Raw genomic sequence first — 9,892 nt, forward strand, 5'->3', positions numbered from 1 at the left:
GAATGGTCTTGATCTCCTGACCTCGTGATCCACCCGCCTCGGCCTCCCAAAGTGCTGGGATTACAGGCTTGAGCCACCGCGCCCGGCCATGCTATCATTCTTACATTTGGGAAAGTTTCTTTTTGAATTCTTTGTTCACTAATAAAATTCCTTAGAACCCTAGCAATATATTATGAAAAAGTTCTCCAATACCGCTACCTAGTCCTGATATTTCTGTTGTCGTTAACATTTGGTTCTTCTCCCAAAAGCTATTTCTCTTATTCTTCAATTGAAAGCTGCTCCTTCTCTCACAGTTTGAGGAGGTGGGTAGGATCAAGGTCTGCATTCTCTTAAGTTCCTTATTATTTTTTTTTTTCTGACTGTTACTTCTTCTCTTTCATATAAAATATCTTGCCCTTCAAGGCCTACATTTTCTTACCAAAAAATTCTTTACATCTTCTTGTTTTCCTCATATGCTTATTTTCCAGGCATGTTCCTAGCTGCGTATTGGGTGCCTATACCAGTTTTTTCTTTCCAGTATCAAATATGGCCATCACCCAGGCATCTGTATTGATGATGCAACCTTCCCACTGACCATCATGCTGCCACAATTAATATCAGGTAGATATCTTGCCTCCCCACATTAACCTCAGACCTCCTTGACCTCCACTCCTTTTTTTATTCTTTCTAAAATTATTGTTGATCATCAACAAGACATGGTGGTATAATCCAGATATCAAAAATTCCATTGTGTATAAGGTCAAGTCTCAATTCTCCACCTTTAAATCATTCACCATGTAAAGAGAGAAACGCATATAGCAGATAATTAGAATACGATGTAGTAAGTGCAACAGTTAATATGAAAAGGAGTTACAAAAGTAGTGCAGATGTTATGATCACATCATGAAGATTATCTACGTGTCTACTGTAAGACTGTATCCCACCTTCATAGTCTTTTGTTTGGTATTGGAGTATGCTCTTTGCCATTCTCCCATTACTTCTTTCATTCCTATTTATTTTATAAATGTATAATTTATAGACAGTAACATTCTCTTTTTTAGCATATAATTATTTGATTTTTTACAAACATATAGTCATGTATAGTCATGCAACTATAGACACAGGCAAGATATAAAACAATTGTGTCACCTCCCAAATCTTCCCATTCCTTTTTATAAACAACACATCACTGATTCCAGCTTCTGGCAACCACAAATTTGTTTCTATCTTTACAGATTTTTATCTCCCCTAATGTAATAATACAAGTAGAATCATATGACATGTATCTTTTTTCTCTACTTCTTTTTTGTTTCTTTGGCTTCAAAGATACTTTCAGTTTCTTAACTCTCCACTTTCCCTAAGTCTTTCAGTTCCTTGTAACTGTACTTATGCCCCTATAGAGCCAGAACTCTATGTCTGTAAAGGGCTAGAACAGTAAGCCAGAGGAGAAAAATTTGCATCTTATTTCTAGGATTTCCAACTTCATAACACATTTATCCTCTACCCACATCTCCAGTGAACACTCCAAACCAGCAGCCAGTCTCTTCTACACATATGGTTCAGAAAATGTGGAGAAAATTCCACACTCACACACTCTGGTGTTGTTTAAAATTAATAGCACTCTTACTTTTCTCTTATTTTATTGTTGTGGTTACTACTATCTCCCATTTCCTACAGAAACTGTCTTAAACAGTCACCTTTCCTTCATTACTTTACCCACACTCCCTTCACGCTTGGCAGACAGTCTCACCTTCTGTCCCACAGAAGAAACACAAACCATTAGATAAGTTCATCTAATGCCATTGTATTTCCAACCACTATTCTGTCTTACTTCAGTCTATAATCAAGTTCAAATATTCAAAGTGTTGTTAAAAATTAGGTCCACCCATGAAACTGTTGCTATGTGCAAGGAATTTATTATTGCCCCTGACCAGAAAAGTTCTGTAAAGAGATACAGGTGGGAGCCTGATTTCAGTAGTCAGAGTGAATGGGTAGCCTTTTCCACTCCTCATTTTTCATTTCTTTACATCTAATGTTGAATGAATGATCAACAACTTCTCTTTAACCAACAACTTATTCTTACTTCCATATTGGCTATAATATCCCTAAACTTGGAGGATAAAAGTTATATGAACAAATTTATCTCTTTGCCTTGGAGTAGTTTTCTTAAGTCACAGTGCACCTAGTTCGGAGTTTCTCAACAGAAGAACAATTGGCATTTTGGGCTGCATAATTCTTCATGTGTGGGGCTTTTTAAATATGATGAAACAAAGCCACAGAAAGACTAAAGAACTTTCCCTGGCTTCTGGAAACCTTTAGTCACATTTAGTAAGGGGTGACATGGTGATTTGAACAGATGATTTTTATGTGTACTGTAAATTTATAAGCAGTTGGTTCCACTATTTCACCTCATTCTCCTATTTTACTGTAGTTTGAATACTTCCACTGGAAAAATGTCGTTTAAATGTCTGGCCAGAATGAGCCTCTAGAGATGGCTCATGATTGATAGGGCCATGACAGCGATTAGGATCAGAGTGCAGTCTGAGGTTGTATTCCATAGAAGCACAGTCTGTCCTCTGCCCCAACTAACTTCACACACCAATTATGTAACTCATAACAGCTTCGTGACATAGTACATATCTTTTTCAAAATATAAGCAAATTAATATTAGTAAAGTAATTGCTAAGAGATTTCCATTTGGCCTATGTGTCTGTTTTTGTGCCACTACCATGTTGTTTTGGTTAATGTAGCCTTGTAATATAGTTTGAAGTTGGGTAGTATGATACCTCCAGCACTTTTCTTTTTGCTTAGTATTGCTTTTGCTATTTGGGCTCTTTCTTGATTTCAAATGAATTTTAGAATTTTTTTTTCCAATTCTGTGAAAAACAATATTGGTAGTTTGATAGGAATAGCATTGAACCTGTAGATTGCTTTGAACAGTATGGTCATTTTAACAATATAAATTCTTCCAACCCATGAGTGTGGGTTTTTTCCCCCATTTATTTGTATCCTCTATGATTTCTTTCTTCAGTATTTTGTAGTTTTCCTCAAAGAAATCATTCACTTCTTTGGTTACATGGATTCCAATGTACTTTATTCTTTTTGTGGCTATTGTAAACAGGATTGTATTATTGATTTGGCATTCAGCTTCAGTGTTATTGGTATATAGAAATACCACTGATTTGTACATTGATTTTGTATCCTGAACTTTATCAAAGTTTTTATCAGCTCTACAAGCCTTTTGGTAGAGTCTTTAAGGTTTTCTACGTATAGAATCATATCGTCAGCAAGGAGATAATTTGACTTCTTCTTTTCCTATTTGGTTGCTTTTTGTTTCTTTCTCTTGCCTGATTCCTGTGACTAGGACTTCCAGTACTATGTTCAATAGGAATGGTGAGAGTTGGCATCCTTGGCCTGTTCCAGTTCTTAAGTGTAACACTTCCAGCTTTTGCCCATCCATGTTGGCTGTGGGTTTTTCATAGTTGGCTCTTATTGTCTCGAGGTATGTTTCTTCCATGCCTAGTATGTTGAGGATTTTTTTTATGAAGGTATGTTAGATTTTATCAAAACATTTTTCTGCATTTATTGAGATAATTAAACAGTTTTGTTTTTAATTGTTTATGTGGCGAGTCATGTTTATTGATTTGCATATGTTGAACCAACCTTGCAAACTGGTGGTGAAGTCTGCATGATAGTGGTGAATTAGCTTTTTGATGTGCTGCTGGAGTCCGTCTGCTAGTATTTTATTGAGAAATTTTGCATCTATGTTCATCAGGGATATTTGTCTGTAATTTTCTCTTTTGTTGTTGTGTCTTTACTAGAATTTGGTATCAGAGTGATACAGGCTTCGTAGAACGAATTAGGGAGGAGTCCTCTTCCCCAGTTTAAAAAAATATTTCAGTAGGATTGGTACCAGCTTTTCTTTGTACATCTGGTAGAATTTGGCTATGAATACACCTGTTTCAGGGCCCTTTTTATTTCGTAGGTTTGTTTTTCAATTTCAGAATTCTATATTGGTCTCTCCATGGTTTTGATTTCTTCCTGGCTCAATCTTGGGGTGTTGTGACCTTCAAGGAATTTATTCATTTCCTCGAGAGTTTCTAGTTTGTGTGCATAGTGGTGTTCATAATAGTTTCTGAGAATTTTTTATATTTCCATGGAATTGGTTGTTATTTCACTTTTGCCATTTCTGATTACACTTATTTAGATCTTCTCTTTTTGTTGTTGTTGATTTAGCTGGTGTTCTATTGATCTTGTTGACAATAATAAGCTTTCGGTTATTACTTTGCATGTATTTTTGAGTCTCAATTTCATTCAGTTCTCTAACGAACTTTGGTTATTTATTGTCTTCTAGCTTTGGAACTAGTTCTTGTTTTTCTAGTTCTCTAGGTGTGATGTTAGATTGTTAATTTGAGATCTTTCTAATTTCTTGATGTAGGTATTTAGTGATGTAAGCTTTCCTAACACAGTTTTAGCTATATTCTAGAGATTTTAAAATATTGTGTTTCTGCTTTTATTTATTTTAAATAATTTTCTAAATTTTTGCCTTAATTTTATTGTTTACCCAAAAGCAATAAAATTACTCAGAGGAAAGTTCTTTCATTTCTATGTAAATTTGTGGTTTTGAGAGAACTTATTGGTATTGATTTGTATTTTTATTCCACTGTGGCCCAAAAGCATAGTTTGTATGATTTTGAATTTTTTAACTTTATTGAGACTTGCCTTATGTCCAAGCATGTGGTCAATCTTAGCATATCTTCTCTATGCAAATGAGAATAATGTATATTCTGTGGTTGCTGGGTGGAGTGTTCTGTAGATGTCTATTATGTCCAACTGGTCAAGTGTTGAATTTAACTCCAGGATTTCTTTGTTAGTTTTCTGTCTCGATGATCTAACTCTGTCAGTGGGAGGTTGAAGTCACCCACTCTCATGGTGTGGCTATCTACATCTTTTTGTAGGTCTAGAAGTACTTGTTTTACGAATATAAGTGCTCCAATTTTAGGTGCATGTATATTCAGGATAGTTAAGCCGTATGATTGGATCTAACCCTTTATTACTGCATAGAGCCCTTCTTTACCCTTTTTTGACTGCGGTTGCTTTAAAGTCGATTTTATCTGATAGAATAATAGTAACCCCTGCTGTTTTTTGTCTTCTGTTTGGGTGATAGATCTTTCTCCTACCCTTTACCTTGAGTCTATCAGTGTCGTTACGTGTGAGATGGTTCTCTTGAAGACAACAGATGAGTGAGTCTTGCTTTTTATCCAACTTGCCACTCTGTGCCTTTGAAGTAGGGTGTTAAAACCATTCACATTCAAGGTTAATATTAATATGTGAGATTTTGATTCTATCGTAAAGTTGTTAGCTGGTTGCTTTGTAGTTTCTATTGTGTGGTTGCTATATACGGTCTGTGGACTATGTATTTAAGTGTGTTTTTGTAGTAGCAGTTATTATTTTTTCCATGTTTAGAAATCCATTGTGGACATCTTGTAAGGCTAGTTGAGTGGTAATGAATTCCCTTAGCTATTGCTTATCTGAAAAAGATTTTTAGTTCTTGTTAACTTATGAAGCTTGGTTTGGTAGGGTATGAAATTCTTGATTGGAGTTTCTTTTCTTTAAAAATGCTGAATATAAATCCCCTGTAAGATTTCTGCTGGGAAGGCCCCCATAAGTTTATAATGTTTCCTCTGAGAAGTTTACTGTTAGCCTGTTGGGGTTCCCTTTGTATGTGATCTATCCTTTTTTTCTAGCTGCCTCTTTAGATGTTTTTCTTAAGCATTGACCTTGGACATTCTGGTTACTATATACCTTGGTGATGTTCATTTTATTTAGGATCTGGCAGGTTTTCTCTGGATTTATTATATCTGTGTGTCTACTTCTCTAGCAAGATAAAGGAAAATTTCTCAAATTATTCCCTTAAATATGTTTTCCAGGTTTTTTACTTTTTCTTTTTCTCTCTCATTAATGCCAATCATTCATAGGTTTTGTCATTTTACATAATCCCATATGTTCTTGGAGACTTTGTTTCAAGAATTTTAAGAATTTTTAAATTTCTTTTTTTTTATTTTATTTTTGTCTGACTCAGTTAGTTCGAAAGAACAATCTTCAAACTCTGAAATTCTTTCTTCCGTTTGGTCTTGTCTATTGAGAAAGCATTCAATTGTATTTTGAAATTCCCTAAGTGAGTTTTATAGTTTTCATTGCTCTGATTGATTTCTTTTTAAGACGTTTGCATCTTCTTTTATTTCCTGGATTGCTTTACAGGTTTCTTTGTAGTGATTTTCAACCTATTTTGGATCTCATTGAGTTTCCCTGTGATCCATACTTTGAATTCCTCATCTGTCATCCTCCTGCCTCCATTTTGGTTAAGAACCATTGCTGGAAAGCTAGAGTCAGCCTTTGATGATGTCAATCCTTTCAGATTTTTAATGGTGGCAGAATTCTTATGCTGGTTCCTTCTCATCTGGAGAGTGTTGTACTAGGTAGGGTCTTTGGGACTGCTTCTATAGTTCTGTGCACTTCTGTCAGCAGGTTTTGTATTAGGCTGTGTGGTTTGACCTACAACGCAGGATATGGCATTTGCAGGTAAGAGTCAGCTGCCACATAAGTAGGTGGGAGCAGAGCTGACCTTTGTTTACTGTGAGGTGCTCTCTTGTTTCAGGTGAAGGACTGGACGGTGGGGTGCTCAGTGTTCTGTGCTTCCTAATTTGTGACGTTTGTGGGACATACCTGGGCAGAGCTGGAACCACGGCTTTCCCATGAATATCTCAATGACAGGTACAGGCACCAGCCCTGATGGGTGTGGCTAGGAGAAGCTCCTGGTAAAATGTGCTGAGGTCTTTGCGAGCCCCCCATTTCCTTGGTGAATCTTGACATGCTGTCTTAGAGAATTCACCTGAAGAGCTACTATTTACTCGCCACTTTCTTTCCTCTCTGTGAGAGCAGCACACACTAGCTGCTTCCAGTCAGCCATCTTGAACCTCCATAACCATTTTGAAAATGCAAATTGTGGTAGCAGCTGCAGTCAAGAGATATTAAAAATAAGTTATGGCCGGGCGCGGTGGCTCATGCCTGTAATCCCAGCATTTCGGGAGGCCTAGGCGGGCAGATCACGAGGTCAGGGAGACCATCCTGGCCAACATGGAGAAACACCATCTCTACTAGAAATACAAAAATTAGCTGGGTGTGGTGGCGCACGGGCTTGTAGTCCCAGCTACTCCGGAGGCTCACAACAGGAGAATCACTTGAACCCGGGAAGTGGAGATTGCAGTGAGCCGAGAAAGGGCCACTGTATTCTGGGTTGGCGACAGAGGGAGACACGGTCTCAAAAAACAAGTGATTCGTTTATTCATTATTTCTTCTTCAGAATTAAGTTTAAGATTTAAATACAGTATAAGAAATAGCTTTGGAAATAACTGAGAGTTCTACCCTAATTAAAATACATATCATTTAACTGGGTATGATGGCACATGTCAGCAGTCCTAGCTCCTCAGTATGCTGAGGTGGGAGGATGAGCCCAGGAGTTTGAGGCTGTAGTGAGCCATGATCACACCTGTGAATCACCACTGCACTCCAGCCTGGGCAACATAGCAAGACTCTGTCTCTAAACAAACAAACAAAACAAAATACACATCAGTATATGAGTGCTGACGAGTCACTTGGTAATGAGTGTCATATTTCTGCATTTTTCTTTTCCATCTGTGAGTTCTAGAAAGAAGTGGGAAAACCACTATATCCAACAACCTCTTTGGACTTTATTCTAAACCATGTAAAATCTCACCAGATTTATTTGTGTGTCTCAGTAATTAATCTTAGAAATTATATCTGGAGGTGCAGGTTGACGTGTCCAAAGAGGAAGGAGTGGCACCATTTTGGGAGCTTCCAGTCAACAGTAAAGGACCAAGAGTGTCCGGCATGGGAGTGGCCTCAGTGATTGAAATGAGTGAATTCAGCTATACTTGAAGCTGGTAAGAGGGCCTTTTAAAAATGAAAGTTGATTCAGTACAAGAAAGGAGGTTACTGCTGCTTACCATTCAGAGACTTATGGGTGCTTACCTGCATTATAATAAAAGAACTCAATTATTAAATAAGACCTAAATTTATCTCTTCACTTTGGACAGCCTAATAAACTATTATTACAGTTTCTCTACTGACTTTCAAACGTTTTGAAGTTTGAAGGACCCCTTTGCAATTAACACAACATGAGCACAACCAGAACAGAGAAGGCTGTTATAATGGGCCTGTCCAGTCAAAACGGTCAGCTGAGGGGTCCCGTGAAACCCAGTGGTGGCCCTAGAGGAGAGGCCACACAGACACAGCAACAGATGAACCAGCTGAAAAAACCAACCCAGTAATAGCACTCAGCAGCAAGCATAGAGTATGACCACCACCATTAAGCCTGATGATAACTGGAAAAAGACTTTAAAACTCCTTCCAAAGGATCTAAGAATCAAAACATTAGATGTAACCTCCACAAGAGGAAATGAGTTTGAAGATTACTGTTTGAAATGGGAGTCACTGATGAGAATTTTTGAAATCAGATGGAAAAAGCCATCTCCTTTTCAAGAAGAGAGCATTCCCATTGCTTTATCTTGTAGGGATATCTTAGCTAGAGCAAAAAAAATGGAACAGGCAAGAGCAGTGCCTATGACATTCCCTTACTTAAAAAGCTAGACCTGAAGAAGGACACTATACAAACAGTGGTGATTGTTCCCACTGGAGAACCTGCTCTACAGGTCAGTCAAATTTGCATCCAGGTCAGCAAACACATGGGAGGAGCCAAAGTGATGACAACCACAGGCGGAACCAATTTAGATGATGTAATGAAGCTTCATGATACAGTGCACGTGGTAATTGCTGCCCCTGGGAGAATCCTGAATCTTATTAAGAAAGTAGTAGCAAAGGTCAATCATGTCCAGATGATACTATTGGATGAGGCAGGTAAGTTTCTGTCACAGGATTTTGTGCAGATAATGGAAGATATTATTCTCATGCTGCCTGAAGACAGGCAGATTTTACTATATTCTGCTACTTTCCCCCTTAGTACACAGAAGTTCGTGAATTCCCATTTGCAGAAATCCTGAGACTAACCTGATGGAAAAAATAACTCTGAAGGACATAACCCAGTACTACACATGTGTAACTGAACACCAAAAAGCACACGGCCTCAACACACTTTTCTCCAGGCTTCAGCTAAACCAGTTGATCATTTTCTTTAACTGCTCTCAGCGAGTTGAATGGCCAGCCAAAATTTCTCAACTGGTTTATTTTTGTTTCTACATTCATACTAAAATGAGGCAGGAACATCAAAACTGTGCATTTTATTATTTCTGAAATGGTTTATTTTTGTTTGCACTGATCTGTTTACCTGAGGTATTGATATACAAGCCATGAATGTGGTAATAAACATTGACTTTTCAAAGCTGGAAGAGACCTATCTCCATCATACTGGAAGATCAGGTCACTTTGGTCATCTTGGCTTAGCCATCAACTTGATCACATATGGTGATCACTTCAACCTGAAAAGTATTGAGGAGCAGTTGGGAACAGAAATTAAACCTATTCCAGGCAATATTGACAAAAGCCTGTAGGCAGCAGAATTCCACAGCAAAGGTGTAGAAAATGAGAAGCCTTAGCAAGCACTCTGACAAATTACAGAAGCCTTGTTTGGATCTGTGACATACCACTTTTTAGAAAGGGGTGCTCTTCTCTTTGTGGGTTTTTCATCTTTTATTTCAGAACTATGAAGACTTAAAAGAGTTTGGATTTTTTTTTTCCTTTTTTAACTGGTGAAGAGAAAAAGGCTGAAAAGAAGGAATATTCTTTTTTTGTTGTTGTTCCATCTGTTTGCACTGTGTGCTGACTGAACATTAGTTGCACTAACTGCTGGTTTTAAAAAAATGTTTTCTGGAGAAAG

General features: G+C 37.5%; 1 pseudogene; it reads left to right on the forward strand.

The window, feature by feature from the left end:
- Positions 1 to 8,177: 8,177 nt before the first annotated feature.
- Positions 8,178 to 9,611, forward strand: LOC105513839 (annotated as a pseudogene).
- The last annotated feature ends 281 nt before the right edge of the window (positions 9,612 to 9,892 follow it).

This window comes from Colobus angolensis, unplaced genomic scaffold (assembly GCF_000951035.1).
Source record: "Colobus angolensis palliatus isolate OR3802 unplaced genomic scaffold, Cang.pa_1.0 Scaffold237, whole genome shotgun sequence".
NCBI lineage: Eukaryota > Metazoa > Chordata > Mammalia > Primates > Cercopithecidae > Colobus > Colobus angolensis.